A 21,998-nucleotide genomic window follows, 5' to 3' on the forward strand; every position below is an offset into this window, starting at 1 on the left:
AAGTAGAATTTTAGAAAGAGAAGAGACCTTAGAGGTCATTTAGACCCCACCTTCTTAAACTGTGGTTTGTAACTGACTGTCGGGTATCGCTAAATTACGATTTGTCATCATTAAAATCTTGATTTGTATTCATATTTTATATCCTAGTATACCCAGAGTCAAGTAAAAATTTATTGCATGAAAAAGGGATTATGAATGGAAAAAGTTTAAGAAGCCCTGATTTAGTCTACTCTAGTTTACAAATGTAGAAAGTGAGACACCGAGCTAACAGAAAACGTCTCTTTGGATTTTTGCTTTTAACTTAGGGGGGAAAAATCTCTTAAATATAACTTTGAACCAAGCCCCTGAAATTAAACTATTTCCACCTCCCTTCTCAAATTTATTAAAGATAATACTTAGGATTTTCCTGCCCACCCATACTGTGGCAAACATCTTATCCTTAAATAAAGTTTCTGGAAGAGAGAAATGGTCCAAATTCAGGCAGCAGGCAGAATGAGACACCAGGATGGAGCAAAACCGTAAAGATGAACACCTGACTATTGGGAAGAACGAGATCCTCTTCCAGTTTTCACGGTCTGCTACTCCAGGACTCTTCACCATCAAACCTCCCGTAGTGGTAGGGTGGGGAGGGCCAGGAAAGGCAGGGAGCCCTTTATATGCAAAAGAGAAAAGGAGGGGAGCTGTTGGAGTTACTATTTCTCTCCCCCCCCCCACTTCTCTTCCGAGCTCCCCTCTCGATCCCCACCTCAATGCGTTTGCAGAGCTGCTAGGTGGAGCCCGCGTCCGTAGAGCCAGCTGATGGTCCAGATCCGGGTTTTCTCTGCTTCCTCTGCTTCTCCCTCCCTCCCTCCCCTTCCCCCTAAATCGACCCCCCCCCTCCCCTGATTTCTCTGCGCTCTCGGCTCGCTGGCTAGCTCCGGGCTCATTCTGCTTGGGCTCCGGCAGCCTTCGCCTCCGTCGGGCTGCGCAGTCCCAGCGCTTTCACGGATTACCCTGGCACCCGGTGAGGTGCCCCCCTCGCCTGCTCATCCCTCTCAGCGCTTCTTCTCCCAGGACCGGGGATGCAGCTGCTGCCGCTGGTCCTAGAGGGGGCTGCCTCTGGCTTTTCGCGGACTGCTTGCCTGCTCTGCTCCGGCAGCTGCTGCTGGCTTTGAATCGCCCCCCTCCCCGCTCTCCCTCCCTACCCCCTTTCTCTTCCTCCGTGAGTGTGTGAGCGTGTGTGCGTGTGTTGCACGGTTTGATTTGGCAGGAGCTCGTTCTGTGTGTGTGTGTGTGTGTGTGTGTGTGTGAGTGTGTGTGTGTGTGTGTGTGTGTGTGTGTGTGTGTGTGTGTGTGTGTGTGAGTGTGTGATCCTCGCTCGCTCTCGGTGAGTCGAAGAAGGGAAGGAGAAGGAGGAGGTGGAAGAGAAGGAGGAGGAGGAAGAGGAGGAGGAGGAGGAGGAGGAGGAGGAGGAGGAGGAGGAAGAGGAGGAGGAGGAGGAAGAGGAGGAGGAGGAGGAGGAGGAGGAGGAGGAGGAGGAGGAGGCGGCGGTGGCTGGGAGAAGGGGGGTCGGGCAATGAAGCTCCCACATGCCCGCAGCTCCCTGGATCAGCCCGCAAGCTAAACAGCTCCAGCCCCCGGGCTCAGTCCTTTGCTCCTCCCGGAGCTTCAGCACCTCGGCCGCTGCTGGGTCTGCGCTCCGACGCTCTGCACCCGGGAAGGACTTTGCGTGGTCCTCTCCCCCATTCTCTGGGCAGGTTACAGGCAGGAGAGAGAAACCTTCGCTGGGAAAGAACAACAGGAGGAGGTGGTGGCTCCGGGGGAGCAGCAGCCCTCCCTGCCCCCCTTGGCTCTCCCTACCTATTTCATCTCTTTCACTCCAAACCGAAAAGAGGAGGACGAGGAAGAAAAAGAAAAAGAAAAGAGAAAAGGGGGGTGGAGTGCGTGGAGGGGGGGAACTGGCTCTAAAGATCAGCTGGGGGGATGGTGGAAGATTTTTGGTGTCTTCAGCACGGTCTTCTCCTGAGCAGCAGCAGCAGCAGCGGCAGCGGCGGCAAGAGGAGGAGGAGGAGAAGCCTCAGCAGCAGCAGCAGAAGCAGCAGCAGCAGCAGCAGCGGCGGCGGTGGCGGCGGCGGCGGCGGCAGCAGCAGCAGCAGCAGCTCGGGCAATGACTGCCGCATATTAATAGCCAACGATTTGGTGTGGGCGCTGCTGCTGGAGACATAACCTTACTCTGAAGTTGGGCAACTGCCTAGGAAATACATTTTTTTTTTCCTTTGCTCCTTTCCCCTCTCCCTCTTGGTGTGTACATCAGTAAGGAAACAAAAAGGAAGAAAAGCCTTTTCCCCCCCTCTTCTCCCTTCCCCCCTTGGTGGAGGTGGCTATGTAGCAGAACAAGAAGAGGGGGAAGGAGACACTTTTTTTTTTCTCTTATCCTGGCCTGGGTTCTCCACCCTTCTGCTATCCGCTCTCGAGCTTCGATTATTATTTTTGTTTTAGGGGGAGGAGGTTGTCTTTACTGTGGCAGGTCCATCTTTCCCCCCCTGGGTTCCATGGCTGGATTGTGGGAGCAGCTCCTGGCTACAGGCTGTTGAGCAACTGATGGGACTATCTCAGGAACCGGAGGTTACAAAAGGTAATTTATTCTTCACACTCATCGTAATAGTCATCGTAATGGATGAGGGCAGCCTGATGCGTTCTTCCCTCTTTCCCTGGCATCGGGGGCTGGCGGCGGCGGCGGCCGCGATGGTGCGGGGCATTCACACACGCACAGTATGATAATGTGGAGAGGGAGGGCTGCCCTCCCGAAGGCTCAGTGCAAGATGCTGATACTGGGCGGCTCAGGATAATTGCAACAATTCGGTGTTTTGAAGTAGGAGCGAGGCTTAAGGGAATAAGGGAGAAAAGAGTGCTGGCGGTTGCACACCCTTGAAAATATGGACGTTTTCCATAATCCCCCCCCTCATACTTACAGCCCTCTCTGCTGGGTTGAAACAAGGCGACGGCTTCTCTGTGCTTGGGGCTTGTCCGGCTGAAGGAGGGTTAGGATAGCGGTTGGAGGAGGAAGGTAGGGGAGGGTAATCAAGGTCTGAGAGGACAGATTTGTTGAGCTTCCATTGTATCCTCCTCCCTCGAGGTCAAGAGCATCCATGCTGGCCCCATTTGGCTACTTCAGGACCTGGTTTGGGTAGATCCCCCTCCCCCGCCCACTCCTAGGCAATTGTTCCCAGACCTCTTCATACCTCTGGGTTTGACTAAGTCACCCTCCCTCCGGTGCCCTCCAGCCTAGGTTCTGCCCCGCAAGCGTGAGAAAGGGAGTCACTTTCGTGGGTGGCATCCGCAAAAGGGCTGGGGAGAAGTGCTGGCAGGAACTGGGGCCACCAGTGATGGCGGGGAGGAGTTGGAAAGGTGAAGTGCGAAGGTGACTGGAACATGCTGGGTTACAGGTAGGTGAGTAGGCACCTCTTCACGCTGGGAGAAGGAAAGGCTGGGGACATTCTTTCATCTTTTAGCCTTTTTTCCCCTTCTCTCTCTCTCTTTTTTCCCCTATTCATGGGCTAGTCGCTACATCGAGGGCTAGCTTTTGTTGCCCAGGGAGTTACACCGGGTCCACCAGGGGTTTAAGCAGCCCTCAGAGGTCGGACGCGCACTTGAGAATGAGCTAGGGGTGTTTGGTAGGAAGATGGAAAAGCTGCTGCTACTTAAGCTGAGCTGTTTTATCGAAATCGTCTCTGTTCGCTTTAACTGGAAAATCTGGTTTGAGGAGGAAGAAGGAGGGAGCGGGGGATGAGAGGGTTGATTGAGTCCAGCCGGCTCTCACCTTCTAGAGTTCTCCCCAAACCAGTAAGCAGTCAGGGGCGATGTGCGCTGTTTCTCCAAGCAGAGCTGCTGGTGCTGCGCTGGAGACAGTTACCTAATTTTCCTTGATGAAAGGCTAGTCTCGCCCCGAGATTTAAATAACCGAAAAGAGCCTGTCCCTCCCTGGTTCTATTGATTCTCCTCCCCACTTCCTTAGAGCCCCCCCTACGCCTCCCATCCTCAATGAGCTGGAGCGTATTTGCTTTTATTCATTCCGAGAGAAACCTTGAAAACTGTTCTCAGAACTCTTGGTGTGTGAGTAACCTCCGGGGTGCTCTGTCTCCATCCCTGCCAGAGATGCGTGCCAGTTGTACTTAACGCACATTGTAAACAACAGTGCGTGCGTGCTTCAGTGTAACAATTGCAGTTACAGCCAAAACAACCGAGGTCTATTGTGTTGATTTTCCCATTCGCCTTATTCATTAGAAAGCATTAGCATTCTTGTTCTTCTGGCTTGCCTTTCCGGCAGACAGCTTTTTTTTTTTTTTTTTTTTTTTTTTTTTTTGGGGGGGGGGGGGGGGGAGTGGAGACTAGGGAGAAAGGAGCAATTCCTTCTGTGTTCCTCTGAAGTTACTATGTAACAGACTAGTTGTAGTTTCTTCTTTACTCTCCCTAACTTGGTTCAAGAAATTCACTGTGAAATTCTCAGAGATTTGGCAACTGCTCTTGGAATGCTTTGTTTTTGAGTCATTTTCACATGCAGTGTAGAAAGAGTTTAGCCAACTTTCGCCTAGTATCTTTCCAATCAGCAGTGAATGGGGTGGTCCTGTGACTCCCACTTTTTTGGAATTGCCTCAGGATTTGGGATAGAATGGATTTCTTGATTCTTTTTATAAGTGTCACCCAAAAGAATCTTCTAGAGAATACATGAAGTTAAAAGAGATCTGTTTTAAGCATTCAACCTTTATAAAGAGATCCATTGTCTTTTTTTTTTTTTTTAAGTAAATGCTGTAGGAAAAGCACAAAGACTTTTAAAACGCAAGATAAATACTCTATTATAAACTGTTACTTTTCTCTAAGTAAAAGTCCTTAAATTCTTGTACCTGAGAGAGCTGCAAAATTCCTTTGTTGTGGTTATACTCAGGCTTCTCTGGGGTTTGTTGCAAGTATCCTTCTATTTAGAACTGAAAGTACAGCACTGTTCTGTGTGAGGGCATTTGGTTTCTAAGATACTAAAAAGGAGAGGATCCCAGATTGGATTTGTATATGGATCTCAGTTTCTAAAAGAGCTAAGATTGCAAAAAAAAAGGGAAATATTGAATCAATGGAAGCCAAATTTGATTAAATGATGATCCTTTTAGTTATTAAAAGGACAACATGAAGGAATTCTTTTGATAGATAGTTGAGAGAGCTATAATTATTGGAAGATAACAGAGAAATGAGTCTTTGTAGGAAGGTTTTATTTCCATAGCATATGTGGTCAGGCTATCCAGTTTTCTGTCAAGTTTGAATCTCAAGCTGGACTTTAATTCCCTATCTAGAAGATTGATCCTCGTCATTCCCAGGCCTTACATTAGAAAGATTTGATCAGATCTCTTCTTTGTTTCCCAGCAGCATGTTTCCTAGCAGTCATACATTCCACAGGTTCTGATGTCATGAGAGCTGTGTCCATCTGTATTGTGCAGTCTTTAGTGGAAGGTGAATATGTCAGAAGTGCTTGAATCACATTCCTTAGCACCCCATAATTGTCAAGTAATATATTCCCCCTTTTCCCATTTATATGGTTGATGGAATTATTTCCATGTAGTTCGGGAAGGGAAAATGATTCACTGGAAAGTGCAATATGAAAATTAGAAATTTTAAAGATAGAGCTATAAGATAGCATCAGGAATCCATTCACTGAAGACTGATTTATCAGCATGTAATCTGCTGATATCTAAATACTTCTGATGTCTCATTCCTGAATTAGTTTGTGTATTTATCATTCTCATTTGCAACTTGAGAAACGAAAGAGGGGTCTTTTAAAAGTATTCATGTGGTCTCTTTAAATATTATACATGTAAATGTTTACCTCTTTTATAGAGGATAAAAATAACATGAGACTTTTCTAGCTCCTGCTGCTGAGAGTGTGCATAGCATTGTTTTTGGTAATTGAGAAAGGCAAAGAGTCTTTAATGGGACTTTATTTAGCATATGTTTCTCTGTGAACCTTTTGCTGAGGACATCACAAAGAAAAGAGAAAAATATTAGAAAATCCCAAGAATTTAAGTTTAGCTAAATCATCTGTCAAATAATCCAATGGGAAACTGAAGAGATTCAATTCAGATTAGTTAATAGTGGTTCCAGATTCTGGTGTTTTAGTTGAAAAAGAAGTCTGTGCAGAAGTGATGATTGCTGCTAGAAACTGACCACCTTGACCCCTGTGCATTTTTGTACATCCCAGCAAGAAAGCTGTATTTGATTTCAAACTCATAGTTAAACTGGCCTCATCAACAAAAGGTGTTCTGCAGCTTTAATCCAGTATGGAGCAGTTGGAGTTATAGGGAAAGAAGCCTTGTTTTATCAGTTTTACAGCTGGAAATTTTCTTCTTTGATTTCTCAGATTTGCATTGCATTGCAAATGTGAATTTGTGTATACAGGGAGAGCCCTAACAGACGATGAGATTTACTTATAATTTAGCATTCAAATAAGTTGAGAGAGTGGGTTATATTTGAATTACTATTGTTTGGTACCTCCTGTTTTTCTAAGTTTTCTTTATTTTTTTCTCTCTCCATATTACAATAAAACATGCAAATATAAACTTTGTGCCCTGTTGTTTTTCTTAGTTTCTTGTGTAATGGAGTTATTGTATAGTGAGATGAAAATGTAAATTTTTTCACTCCCTAAGAGTTGTTGATGTAGGTTTTGATTTTAATGCTGATGTTTATTGGCCTGCTTGACAAAGTAGTGTAATTTATATTGCATATATGTCCTAAGGGGCTCAGTATTCTTGTTTTTATTCATAGACCTTTCTACTAGCCATGACACTTCATTGTAGACAAAGTGATCCCTGTATAATCAAAGAAAACTAACTCTATTATTGTTTGAATAATTAACTAAAATTCATATGTGTGTATGTATACATATACATATAAATGTATATGTAGAGTGAGAGTATTCCTTAAAAGTCGAGTTCATGAAAATTGTGTATATTTTTTTTCTCTGTAGCTGATCATGTAGGTCTGTGTCAAACTAGAGTTTAGAAAGGAAAAAAAAAAATCCTCCAAAACTTAGTATTTCCAGATATGGCATCTTGGTCTCTTCACAACCTTGGGCTCAAACTAAGTAATACTTTTAGTGATAATTAGTTTTATCTCAAAGTGCTGACATATATACATTTTAAAAGAATTTAGCATTCAGTTTACAATATTCTGTCATTTATGAAGGGATACTATTTATAGTAATCTTATTTGTTTGGAAAGCTCCCTCTAGGAGAGAAAATAATATAATTTGCTTGATTGCCCAATGTACTCTATTGAAACACCTGTGTGAAAAAAGATTGGGGGGGTGAGGGGGAGGAAATGCTGTAGCATAATCTGACTTCTCATCAATAAAATCTTTTGCCATTCATTTTCTTTTCCAATCTGAATAAAATTCTTGAAGACTAGAACTTATTGAATGAATGGGTCCAAAGTACAGTAGTTAGGGCTTCTTGAGACTTTTTTCCACTTGTGACCTTTTTTTGCCCGAGACATTTTTATGTGATCTCAGGTATATATGTATGTAAAATAGGTATACAAATTAAACATTTACAGATAATAAATCATAATTTTGTGACCCCTACATGCAGTTACAAGACCCCATATGGGATCATGAACAACAGTTTAAGAAGCTTGGCAGTAGAATACATATATATATATATATATGTGTGTGTATATATATATATATATATATATATATATATACACACACACATATATAGGTGTGTGTGTGTATAAATTTTTTTAATGCCTTTGGGATATCACATCTAGTAAAGATTCATGATATTTGAAATTAAAGTCAACTTCAGGATTCAGAGCATACTAAGTATTATCAAAGTTTTTGAAAGTGAAAATGATTAATATTTAGTTTTCTACCATTTAAGACTCTCAAGAATTCAACCTACTTAAAGGGAAGTTTGTAGAACCTCAGAGGAGATGTGATCTGTTTGACTACTTTCTACCCTATGTGGCTTTGGATAAATAATTCCAACTCTTTGTCCTCAGTTTTCTCATCTGTTCAATGAGAACATGTAACCAGATGATCCCTTATGGTACCATCAAGCTCTGAATCCAATGAGCTTATATGGTACTAAAAATGATACTTTTCTTACTAGATGTAAAATAAAAATTATAAAATACTATCTTAACTAGTATTATTATGGGACAGCTAAGAGAATAGTGATATAATCTTTGAGAAAACTTTGAGAAAACAAGTATTAACATCCTAGGAAGAGGCAGATTTGTTATTGTCTTTACTCCCTCACCCCTTCATCCAACAGCTCTTTTTAGTGAGCTGCTCAAAGGAATGACTTCAGTTTTCTAAGTTACTGTTCAATGGGTGGAAACATGGAACTTAAAATATATTATTAAAGCATTATTGAATGTAATCCAGAAGAAAGCCTTTATACTGCCATAGCATTTTAAGGCTTATAAAGGAATGGTATTTGTGATAGAAAGAAATGAATCATTCAGCCAACAATCATATTTCAAATATGTTCTATGTGCCAAGATCTGTGTTATGTGCCAGGAGCAAGAGCAGGATGAGAAGGGGGGGAAAAAGAGCAATTCTTCTGAGGCCGGGCATATTGTATTGAGTAAGTTGCAATTTTATATGAATACTAGCTTTCAGAATATATAATTGAATATTTATATACCTGAGAAGCAAACCAGAAGACCCCCTGAACTTTTAATCTTTTAACAAGTATCTGAACAGTTCAGCTGGTCATTCTCATTAGAAGGAAAATCGGATAATTATTTTAATTAAAATGCCAGAAAATCAGTGGTTTTAAACTCTAATGTCTAATGTGGTGTGATATTCACTGTGGAAATAAGTATTGCTATAACTGGATAATTTTACTTGATGCCAGACTTGAGTGTGCATTTTTACTACTTTGATAACTCTTTGAGGCTGTACTCTAGAGTCCTGATACATTCACATTCATCATATGTACCAATTTCCTTTGTCTAATACATAGCTACATTTTACTTCTGGCCTAAGTCTTTTATGATAAAGTCAAGAGTTGAAACTCATCTTTTCTAGTAACTTCTTTGGTTAATCAAGCTTTATGTCCCAGAAATTTTATTATACAATAGCTCTCCCAAATCAGGTATTGTTTTGCATTATAATGTCTACAAAATGTCAGCAAATGGCAATTATAAAGAACAAAATCTGCTATTTTTTTAGTTGTGAACTCTTAGGTTTTAGAAAGAATTCAAATAAATTTTAGAGTTTAAAGTTGGAGGGGGCCTTAGAGGCCAATTGGATCCCACCTTCTCAGCACAGATAAAGTAACTGATTTAAGATTACACAGTAATTAAACTGACCTCAGATCTTTCTGACACAAGTCTAATGTCTTAGCTTTCATATTAGGCTTCCTCTCACTTGATGCCTCATAGAAATCACAAATATTTTTATAAAAGATTAAGGGATGTTGTGTGTGTGCACACACATGCATACGATATTTATGCTTTTTTTAACCTGTGCAGGAAATTTGCATTTTTTATTTTGGAGACATAATATTCTGCTATTAATTTCCCACCTAAAATAGTCATCCTGATCTGAAAATATTTGTGACAACTGCCAAACATTAGGTCTAAAGACTGATTTTTAAAATGGGATATGAAATTCAAGGAACAATTTAATTGTAAAAATATTTTAGATTCAATTCATCAAAATTTTCACACATGAAATTATCAGTTATAGATGTCTTATCTTATAATTTTATACTATAGATATGTAAGTACATATATACATATATAAAGCCATAATGACTCTTTACAGGACTTCATACTTTAAAATTCATAGCTCCCACATTTGCATGATTGTTGAAATGAGTTCTTGCCATTTAAATTCTCAAGATGTTTTAAGACTCTGTGATGTTGAAGGGGACAAAAAATAATCAATCTTTTCAAATATGGCAATAGTAATATCAGTGAAAATAATGAGTGGTAGGATAATAGACACAAAATAAGTAACTTTTATTTGAATGATAAATGAAGCATTTAGCTTGAAGAAGTAGCAGCTTAGGCCCAATGACAAGGTAGAGATTTGTAAAAATGAATTGCATGTTACCACCAGAATATAGGTGGAATTTTTGAATAGCTGACTTTGGAAAATATTCAAGATTTGATGTTTTAGAAGATACCACAAGAAGTAAGCCAAAAAGAAACTACACTATTCTTTTTAATCAGTTTGTATTGGTGTTTACAAGTCCTGCAGAGGCAGAGTGTGTTACTATTCAGTGCAGCTTCAGAAGCTCAGCATTAGCTTAAGCCTATGAGAATAGGGGAAGGACTCAAGCCCAGTTTTTGATGTTCTGCATGGGTGGGTAACCTGAATACTAAAATGCATTCCATTGACAGCTGACCCTGTAAGAGGTTTTTCAATGGTCCCCTGTTTTTTCCTTTTCCTTTCCTCAAAGTTCTTCTAAGTACTGAGTGGGGGAATGTGTGTGTGGGGGGAATGAGGCAGAGGAAGAAATGAGAAAAACCCCACATCAAGCCAATATCCCAGATCCTATTATTTTTGACCATCTTTTTAAATACGTATCATTGACAGGACAGAACTCAAAGTTTTCTTAGATCCTATTAACTTCTTTTCACAATGTTTAGTACAGTTGATATATCAATGATTAGTACTTATCATTTCCATCATAATTTAGAAGTCCACACCATTACATGGAATATTAAAATGAATATGTTGTGATATAACTAACTTTTATACCAAATATCAGGGACATGAATATATGTGTGCTTTTCCCTTTCATAAAGATTTTGAACATTCTGATTGCATTATTCTAATGGCTTTTATGGCAAAGTACTAAGCTATGATTGCATGGCACTTGGAAGACTATCCATGGTAAGTATCCAGTTTCCTTTCAGGAGAAAATAGACAAATCAGGATTTGAGTGTGAAATTTCTGCAGGTGTCACTTTCATAATCATTAATAAATATGTTTAATAGTGAAATGGTGCTTTTATATTTTCATTCAAGATGGCATCTTTCCTGAATTCAGAGTCAACATCAATAAGGATTTATATTACAAGTGCACATTTTTACATTGTCATTTGTTGCTTATAATTAAAAAAAAAGTATTGAGTCAAGAAAATAATATGCTTATAAAAGCACTGAAATGATCTCCTGAGAAAATACATCTTTCCTCCTTAGAATTGGAGGTGAGGAACACTATAGGTGGATATTGCAGGTAGATATTTCAGAGATAGCCTCATGAGGATATATTTGGCAATGGATTTGTTATGAAAACAAAAGGTGTGGTTGAAGGGGAAGGTATTGTGCCTGCATCTGTGATTTCATTAGTATGGGGAGCTCCAGATAAAGAAACTCCCTCTACTATGTCAACACTTTCACTGCAACTTAAAATCAGAGAATTGCCTAAGACATGATCAAGTGACTCAGCTAGGATCATAAAGCCATTATGAATGGTAGAACTTAAACTCATGTCTGACTGTATCTGAGACTTATTTCTATCCATGAGACTACTTTACAATAAGATAAAATAGTTTTAAATATCCTTATTTAATATATATATTATATTAATAATAATAATATATATATCCTTATATTCACAAGGCTGTGTTCATCTAACTTATGTACATTAAATATTTTGTTCTTGCTAATGTCCATCTTAAAAATGCAGAGTAGGCTTTTTTGACAGATATACCTTCATTCTGGTATTTCCATCTTAGGGAGACCCTTAGGAATCTTGGTGTTTAGATATGTTTTGGTTAATTTTTTTAAACATAAAAGACCTGAATAAAGTCATAGATCAATGCTTATCAAATTTGCAAATGACACAAAGCTGAGAGGGATAAAAAACCCAATGTATATCAGAAGCGATGTAAAAGAAAATTCTCCAAAGACCAGAGTATTGGGTTGAATCAAATAAAAGGAAATTCAGCGTAAACTTAAAGTCTTACACTTGGAGTTAAAAACAACTACTTCATAATTATAAGATGAGTTGAGTCATTAAAGTCAATTATAATAAAGGTCAGGGTTTTAGTTTTTTTGTCTGGATGGGCTACAGTTCATCATAAATTAGTAGTATAATGTAAACCCTAAAAATTGTCTAAAAAAATTCAATTTACAAAAAAAGTAAAAAAAAAATGTAAAACCTCTATTAGAGCAACATAACTTCCAGGAATAAAGAGATTCTTTTTGTATTCTGCCTTGGTTGGGCAATATTGATTATTGTGTTCAATTTGAAGTACCACAGTTTAGGAAGGGTATTGATAAGCTGGGGAATGTCCAGAGAACAACTAACATGGTGTAATAAAGCCTTGAGTTAGTTTTATATGAAGATGAGTAGGAAAAATTAAGAATATTTAGCCTCAAAATTAGAAGACAGAGGTAGGATAGCTGTACCCTCTTTAAGTATTTAGGGGCTGACATATGGGAAAGTTATTAGATTTATTCTGTTTCATCCCAGAAAGCAAAGCTGGAAGAAATAATGGGTGGATGTTGCAGAGAGATCCATTTAAGATGTTATAGAGAGCTGTACCATCTTCAAGTATTTAAGGCTCGCATATGGAAAAGTTATTAAATTTATTCTGTTTCATCCCAGAAGGCAAAGGTGGGAGGAATAATAGGTGGATGTTATAGAGAGACCCATTTAAGCTTGAGATCAGGAAAACTTCCCAACAACTATATTTATGCAAAAGTTTAATGAACTACCTTGGAACCAGGTTTCTTCCCCATTAGAAGTCTATCAGCAAAGGGCAGTTAATGATTCTAATGTTATATTAGGGATGCCTTTTTAAGCATGGAGTTGCTGGGATCCCTTCCAATGGGAAAAAGTATATGATTCTAAACTTTAAGAATATTAGATGCGTCTGTTACTGTAGAAGAGATTTTGAAGATCACTTAATCCATGGACATTTTTGTGTCATGGATACAAAATGACTTAGCTTAGATCCTGGCATATGTTAGGCAGTTGATTAAGTCAACTGATCTGGGCAATCTGATTCCTTCAAATAATGTTTTAAAATGCATAGAATTAAAAAAGAAACCAAAAATTGAAATAAAAATATTTTTTTCCTATCCACATTCATGTGCCTTCTTAAATGCATCCACAGACCCTGATTGAGAACCTCTAATCTAATCCAGACTCTTTATTTTTCAGGAAGGAAAACTGAAAACAGGGGAGATTAAGTGAATTGTCTCAGATTGCACAAAGAGTAAGGAAGAAGACTAGAATGTACCTATGTACTCTGACTGTAAATTTAGTGCCCTTTCTTTTAGATACTTTGATACAGATAATTTTATAGGATTTTGTCATTATATATTTGAGATCATTTCACATTCAAGCATCACTTGTAGCTTCCTTATGAGAACTTCAAGACAGCAGTTAAATCTACTTAATGTTAATAATATTGTACAAAAGAACTATGTCCAGGATGCATATATATACAGGGTCTTCTAAAATTTTTTTCTTCCACTTGCACATGATATTGGGAAGAATATGGTCTATTTGTTCTACAAACTAGCGAAATATCTTTAATTTGTAAACTCTGCCATGTAGAGTATGCTTTTCTGTTAACTGCATTTGAGATGAAAAGCCATATTGACAGTAACAGTTCTATTTAAGTTTTAGGTACCAAATCCATGTAAGTAGATTTGAAGACAGCTTAGAAGAGTAACTAATGGATAACAGACTCCCTAATTAGTAGAACTCCTAAGTGCAGTTGACCTTGCCCATTGATATAAATCCTTGAAGAAAGAATACTAAAAATTAGTATGCTGTCAACATTGCATTTTTATTATTTGACATTATTAAGCAAACTTAGAGTATATTTTTTTCTCTTTTTTTGGAGCATTTGATTAAATGTATGATCTTATCTTGGTGAAATAGCCTGCTGGGCTGCAGACAGTAGTGTTCAGAAATGAAATTTGTTTAGAGACTCTGAACAGACATTTATTCAATGAGACCTTTCTTGAATAATAGATGATAGTGAGATAGAAATGCAGTGTACTGTCTGTGTCTTTCTTCCGTGCACAAAGCGGGTATTGAGATTGAGGAAGAGAAAAGATAGTTTAAGTGCAAGAGCAAAAGTGTATAATGCTCGTGCAAAGAAATTGGCCTGTTGGTAGTAGGAAAATAAGTTGTTTTATGCTCCCCTATTTGTTCTGCTTTGGTATGGTTTTAAGTGATTCTATACTAGTGGTTCACAAACTCTGATATGTCCCAGGGGACAGACAATGGTGTGATGATCTTGTTATTTGCTTTTTGTCTCTCTATCCTCTTCTGCTGTCTGAGACCGACGTCAGTGATTATGCAATTTCAAACACTTTTGAACTGTATTTTACCACTTATGTTATATCTTTATCCTTCTTTGCTTCTTCAGGGATGGCTCTGGAAGCATTCCCACCCCTTCCACCCGTGGAGGCTGCAAATGTTGATTCAAGATAACTGATGGCAGACTCCATTAATGCTGTACACTTCTTGGTAGCCCTCTTTTGCTCCTTAATTCCAATAATTGGAGTTATCAAGATTTGCTTCAAGTTCCAATACATCAGTTTTGTGTTGTTTTTTGTTTATTTTTTACAACTTGGTTTACAAAGAGCCAGATTCTGATGACACCTTATAGATTTAGGGAAATGCATCTTTCAAAATTCATGAACTTCTAAGAACCCCCATTTATAATGATTTTTGAAGGTTTATAAAATCACTTCTATTAATTTGTTTGAACAATACTGTAGATAATTTAGCTAAGCATGTTGTAATTTGAAAACATCCATTAAAACTGTACTCCAATGTCTTATCATGGCTTGGGAGTGACTCTCAGAGCCTACGCCAACAGCACGTGCTAAGGCATATCCCAGATAAATCTGGGATGTTTTAACATATGGGCCCCCAGATGAGCTACGTATTTTTTGTCTGCAGATAAGTCTACAGGAGTTGTGAGAAGTTCATCACCAGAGAGTTACCCATCTGATAATGACTGCTCAGAGCAACTCAATAAGCTCTCTGCTCAAGTATAGAGGAATTTCAGTCTGAATCTGTGCAGGGAGTATCCATGCCGATGGAACCAAGATCTCTTCAGCATTACATATATAAACGAGGCTTCTTTGGCTTCTTCAGGACAATGAATAAATGAAGAAATAAACTCACAGAATTTGAGCTGGAAAGTATCTTACAGATTTTTCTGAATATTTACCTGTTTTGTCACATTCCACCAATCGAACTATTGTGCCATCTAGTCCAGGGTTTCTTAAACTTTTTCCACTTATGACTCCTATTCACCCAAGAAACTTTTACTGGACTCTACATATATAGATATGTGAAATAGTTATAAAAATCAAACATTTACTGCTCATAAATCAAAATTTTGTGATCCCACATTCAATTTTGAGATCCTCATGTGGTGTCACAACCCACAATTTAAGAAGCCTTCATCTTGTCAAATATCTATTACTTCTGTCCTTGTATCTCATCTACTCTAGTACTGTTTTCCAGAAGTGTTTTGGACAAGTCCTATTTTTGTATATACCATTTTTCTTACTGTTTACAGTAGTTATTCTTTAAATAGAATCAGAAGCTGAGATGGATAATACATGTCTAGCTGACCTCAAACTATCTATAAAAGCTGCTTGATTTTGCAGTTTTTCTTTGTACTAACATTTGAATATAGGTTTATCTTATATTATGGACTTGCAATTCAAATTATTTTTAAAAAGAAACAATAGGACTGCATGTGGTGGCGTACACCTGTAATCCAGTTTCTGGGGAGGTTAAGTCTAGTGGATTTCTTGAGTTCAGGATTTGTTAGCTACAAAAAACAACCCGTCTGCTATACTAATTCCATTACTGATATGATGAGCTCCAGCTAGGGCCCAGCAAGCTTCCCAAAAGGGGGCAAAATGTGGCCCTGCTTGAAAATGAGTGGGTCAATCAACTTCTGTGTTGATCAGAGGGAGGGAGGGATGGGGGGGAGAGAGGAGAATGAAGAGGAAGAAAAAAAGGGAGGGAAGGAGGGAGAAAAGAAGAAAGGGAGGAAGGAAATAGATGAAATGAGAAATGAGATTAAAAGTAAGAAATGATTCTGAAGAAAATGGCCAATATACAAATTTCCTCTTCATGCTCCTCTAAATGTCTTTCAGCTTTGTATTCTATTGTTGAAAATACAGGAGGAGCTTGTCAAGTAAGTTGATTCAAAGGGGTAACCTAAAGGCAATCTAGTTTCTTTCAAACTTATGAGTCAAAGGAATGATTCATCAGTTAGCCTTCCTTTGTAGGAAAAAAGAATATAAAGTAAAAAATAGAGATATCTAGATGCCAATAATTAAACAAATAATTAAAACAGGTACTAGCAATAAAGAAAAATGTCAACAAAATAAATAACTCAAGTAGACTGATGCATATTTGAATATTGTTAATATATTTGAAAGCAAGATTTGCTGAGAATAAACTAGTCACTCATAACATTTGCTCTAGATGAATGAATGACATTTCTTAATGGCACTAAGTAGGAATTTATTCTTAATTTTCTTTCTCTTCGTACATATCCACTAGCGTAAATTGCTCATATATTTAATGCTTGTTGAATAAACAATTGAATGAATATGATTTTAGAAAGGACCAACCAGTGGAAAATAGTTTTTGAAGTTGTTTTATTTTGAATGTAATTTGGATTTGAAAATTGCCCCATATTTGATGAAATGTCAAAATTGGAAAATATAAATGATGTTACCACCATTCTGTCTTCCCATTATAGAGATGAGAGAATTGAGGCTCACCCTCAGATTTAATAATTCACTCAAGGCCTTTTAATTAGTAGTCTAGCATAATTCATATTAACTCACTTTTGAGTCTGATCAGAAAAGTAGTATTTATATTTATAATATCCAAATGGAAAGCCAAGAGAAAAAATTAAATTGAAAATATCACTAAATGAGACTTACTTCTCACTCTCATCCTGAAATACTTGCCTTAATTAAATGAATGTAAGATAACATTGTGATAGACCTTTCTGGTGAAAACTTGGGGGGAAAAAAGCTATCTTTTTACATAAGAAATAAGAGATATTGGCTGTTACCTCTCTTTTCTTATCCTTAGGTAAAATAGAATTGATTTAGGTTTCTGTTCTCATTTCTCTTTGGAAATCAAGCCTAAATTTAGTTATGGAAGAAAGCAAATTCAAGATATAGAACATTTACTTTGTGTTCACAACACTGCTGCTTTCATATCATAATTAGGCTACCCTGAACATGTCTCAGCATGAATAGAGTAGACAGGTTCAAACTGAATAACCTGAAGTAATAGGGAATGTTCACCCATCTCTCTTCCCGCTTTAGTCAGGAAGGGGGGCTCCAGACTGTTTTCCTAGTTTCTATCCTTCCAAAAAGCACCTTTGAAAGAGTGTTGCCTCATTGTAACCTTAGATTTATTGTGTTAATGGAAGGAAATTGAAAAGAATTGGGAAGTCATGTTGACATCTTTCCAATACAAACAACAAACCTCAAATTTTCAGGTTGGATATATTTGGTGGACATTGTAGAGAAATGGTTAGCATCGTGTGTGTGTGTGTGTGTGTGTGTGTGTGTGTGTGTGTTTTCCTTAGTATTATTATCAATGTCTACCATTTAATTCTCAAATAAAATCTAAGGGGACTCAAACTACCCTCTGATCAATAAGGGCAGTATTTAGAAACGTTGCACATTTCAGGAAAGGGCAGCTCTCAGTATTTGGGTTGACATTGAAATAGCTGGATGCTTGGATGTGAGGGATGGGACAGTAGGAGTAAGGAGAGTGGCATTTCTTGAAACCTTATTTTCTTTGATACTGAGTGTATTCCTTCCTACTACACCCCTGATACCTTCTTTTGATTTACTTTAAAACATTGATTCCAAGATGTCCTGTGACCTGAAAGAACCCTGCTTGCAGCATAGAATGTTTCACCTTAGCAACATGAAATTAATTTTCTTAAAACCATGTCGCTTCTGTACTAAAAAAAATCTTTGGTGGCCTCCTCCTGTGTCTAGAATGAAGAACAAAATCCTCAGTCTGGCATTTAATGACCTTTCCCATACCTATCTTTCAGGTATTATTTTATATTAGTCCTTGGTTCGTGTCCTTTGCTACTAGTCAAAATGGCTTTTTTTGGAATCATTTTCCATGTCTTTTCAGAAGTAGTGCCTCCTTTCTCCTGTCTACCTTTTAGAATCCCTACTTGTTTAAAAGTACAAATCTAACATTATCTCCTACAGAAACATCTTTTTTTCATTCTGTCCCCTTCCCTTAGTAGTTAATGTTCTCTTAGTCTTCAGATTCCTTTAAAAGCTTTTTAAATGCACTATAAATTAATAGGTACCCTACCCTACTTACCTTCTCTCTTATCCCCCTTGCCTTCTCCCCATAGCCTCTTGCCCATACTCAACTTGTAATAGCCACTGAGGAGTCTTATCCTACCACTGATCAGCACAGGCTCTTGACCTATCTGTTTCACTTCCAGTCTGGCCCTATTCATTCTTCCTTAGTCAATCTAGGAGTGCCACCTGTCCCCTTCTCCCAGAGGCTTACCATCATAATGCCAAACAGTATAAAGTGTAGCTCACCTGAGCTCAAAAGATCTGCCAGCCTTCCCAGCTGGAATTACAAGCCTGTGTCGCCTCCCCCCATACTCCCCTGGCCTTTTTTGGCAAGAAAAATGCTTTTATTAATTACTATGTGCCTTTCACTGTGCTAAGCTCTGGGAATACAAATGCAGAAGAGAGTCTCTTTCCCTAAAGAGCTTAAATTCTAATAGGGAAATATAATACTGATGTGGGAGTGGCAGCTAGAGCAAAGAACATGTGGGGAGTCCCAAGGCTGACTAGTTGATTCCCAGAGAAATCAGTACAGAAGATACTTCTGTAGGAGATAACGTTTGACTTGTACTTTTAAACAAATTAGGGATTCTAAAAGGTAGACAGGATAAAGGAGGCGCTACTTCTGAAAAGGCATGGGGGATAGAGGCTGAATGAGTCATAAAAAGTCATTTTGACTAGTAGCAAAGGACATGAATCAAGAAAGAAAAATGGTAGTATAGTAGTATTGATTGATCAATTTGGTCCTAGAACAAGAGGTAGCAGAAGGTAGGGGAGGGTGGGACCCAGAGAGACAGGAGAAATGGCAAAGTATCCAGGGTGAACAGTTTGATAGAATATAAAGCATGGGCTGCTCTGGTTGTCTGTGGCTGTCTAAATGTAGTGAGTCAGATGAGGACACTCATTGACTCACTGATGAAGATGTTTCGGTTCAGAATGGAAGTTTTAAAATTCAAAATATTAACTCCTTCAGCTGTTGAGGGATCCCCTCCCCGTTATCTTATTACAGGTGCCCTAAAAATCAGGGAAGGGGCAGGGTGGGTGACAAGATAACCAGAGTACACAAATGGAAGGGATTTGAAGTATGGTCTTAGATTTATTAATATTTTATATTTACTTCTTGCTATGCTTATTGTATCTTCCTCCTTCAGTATATAAGTTCTTTGAGGGTAGGAATTGTAGCAAATTGTGTGTTCCTAAGCCTAAGAACTGTGCCTTTCCCATATCAAATGTTTTATATAAATGTACATGGAATTGAAGTGCACTGAATTGAAGTGTTATGGTCTTAAGGGGATGTCAGTGAACAGGGATACACTAATTCCTCTAGACAAAACAGTTCTATTTAAGGTGCTGTCATTTGTCAAGTGCAAAGTAGCTTTTTTGCATGTACTACCAATATCAAAACTAATCATTTAAATTATCCTATACTTCTCAAAGTATACCATTTTATAATAACCCAAACTTTATTTTAATGTGAAATCAAGTATTTGAAATAAACAAATTAGTGGTCATTTTTATTTTGCTACAAAATGAAATTTACTTCAGTTTAATCTAAAATGAAAAATCATAAAAGATAAAGAGGAAAAGTAATTAGTGGGTTGACATGACCTTGACAGGATGTCAATATGAATCTATTTATCTTTATTTTAATAAAAGTTTGTGGAACTTGCAGTAAAAATGAATTGAATGAAGAAATGGACTCTGGTAAAGCTGTTCCCATTGTAGTGCTATGAGCTCTGTAGCAAAATCAGTTTTATACTTGGAAGGTATCATACCATTCTCTAGGGGCCAGCAATGCACTTCTAATTTTCTATTTTATCTGTGTGATAAGTTTGTACTACATGCCACATAAAATTCAGACAGCTTTTGAAAATTCTCTCAGATCTTTTAAAATGGTTGTAACCTCAAAGATCTTTCACCTTTGACCAGTCTGTTATTTACAACTATAGATTGCTGATTTCAAATTCAAAAGGACTTATATCTTGAATGTGCAATAAAAAATACAATGATAGTTTTTTTTTTCTTTTAACATTTTGACAGTATGTGTGTGTGTGTGTGTGTGTGTGTGTGTGTGTGTGTGTTAAATGAAAAATGCAGAAAGTCGCATGGTGTTTTATTTATGTTTGACAGCTCAAGATGTATTTTTTTACTTCTATGCCTTCCTTTAGTCTTTTGAATATTTCATTTTCTCCCACAATGCCTAATTTTAATATAGGAATATTTAAAATTTAAAAACATATGAGAAACATTGAAAATTTAACACTTCATCATTGTGTATAAATTTTAACATAGTCTTTAAAAATGGTTATATCAAAAGCTTTTGTAATCAGAAAAAATGATTTAGTACATCATATTTAAATGATTGTCCTTTATTTCATGGGCCTCCAGTAACTCTGCTTTAGTGAGAGGTAGTAGATAAAGGCTTTCCACAACATGGGCATTTTTTCTTGGCACTGCAGAAGTATCTTCTGCTCTGGCTATATATTCATAGGCTTCCTTGTGTCATGGAACTGGAAGATGCCTTAGGAAACTGCTATGCTAGTATTTTCATTTTACAGATGAGAAAAGTTAAGGGGGGGTAGTAAAAGTCAGTCACTCAATCATTCATCAAACCTTCAGCAAGTATATAATGTTCCAGACACTATACTAAGCATTGGTGATACAAAGAAACCCCCCCCCCCAATGTACTTTCCCTCAAAGATTAACATTGTAATGCAGGTGAAACTATGCTACTAATTGTATACACAAGATATATAAAGAGGGAAGTAGTTTGCCCACACTTAAATAACTAGTACTGAAACCAAATTATTTTGAATTTAAATCCAGGACTCTTTCTATCACATCACATTTCCACTCTTTTCCCTCCACCCTCAGATTTTCCTAACATTTACATGATTGCTTTAACTCTTCTGTAGATTGCTTTCATTCTGCCATTAATTCTTACTTCATAAACACCATTGCTATCTCTTACATCTCTGGCTCACAATGAAAGGAATGATTAGTTAGCAATTTGTGCAACAATAAAGATATGAACACTGGCATGCATTGTCAGATTTGAATGTTTACAGAATATTTTCTTTTTAACTTAAGCTGAGCATATAAATCTACAAAACATTTCAAATTTAACTATTTTCAAGCCACAATCTTCTTTAAGTATTTGATTCTGTAGCCTCCCATTTTTCATTTCTGAAGTACTGAATTCTCTCAATACAATCTTTAGCATTTAGATGAAAATTATTTCCTTAAAAGGAATATAAATAAATATTATGACTGTCACAAGAGGATTGTTGTAGTAGAATGGGAGGGGGGAAACTTTGAGCTAAGAGTCAGAATCCATGATCAATTCTGATGTGTATATGCATATGTGTGTATATATATATGTATGTATGCATACACACATACACATGCCCACACACACACACACACACATTAATCAACTGAATGATTGTATTAGCTAGGGTCCAGTTTTGGAGACACTAGTAAAAAAGTTTGATAATCAGGAATATTGAACTGATTGCAGTATGTAGTGAGGAAAACCACAATATGAATGATTGTGCAGAAGAAAGACAATATATGGGTGGCTGTTCAGTTTTTCGATTGTGCACAACTCTTGTTGCTCCCCTTTGGGTTTTCTTTGCAAAGATAATGGTTTGCCATTT

General features: G+C 37.9%; 1 protein-coding gene across 9 annotated transcripts in view; it reads left to right on the forward strand.

The window, feature by feature from the left end:
- Window positions 1-2,529: 2,529 nt before the first annotated feature.
- Window positions 2,530-21,998, forward strand: part of ADGRL3 (adhesion G protein-coupled receptor L3) — a 905,707-nt gene continuing 886,238 nt past the window's right edge. For all 9 annotated transcript variants that reach the window (XM_051964507.1, XM_051964499.1, XM_051964500.1 and 6 more), the window contains exon 1: window positions 2,530-2,614. The gene's annotated coding sequence lies outside the window, so the exon portion shown is untranslated. The remainder of the gene's footprint in view (window positions 2,615-21,998) is intronic.

Source organism: Antechinus flavipes, chromosome 6, assembly GCF_016432865.1.
Source record: "Antechinus flavipes isolate AdamAnt ecotype Samford, QLD, Australia chromosome 6, AdamAnt_v2, whole genome shotgun sequence".
Lineage (NCBI taxonomy): Eukaryota > Metazoa > Chordata > Mammalia > Dasyuromorphia > Dasyuridae > Antechinus > Antechinus flavipes.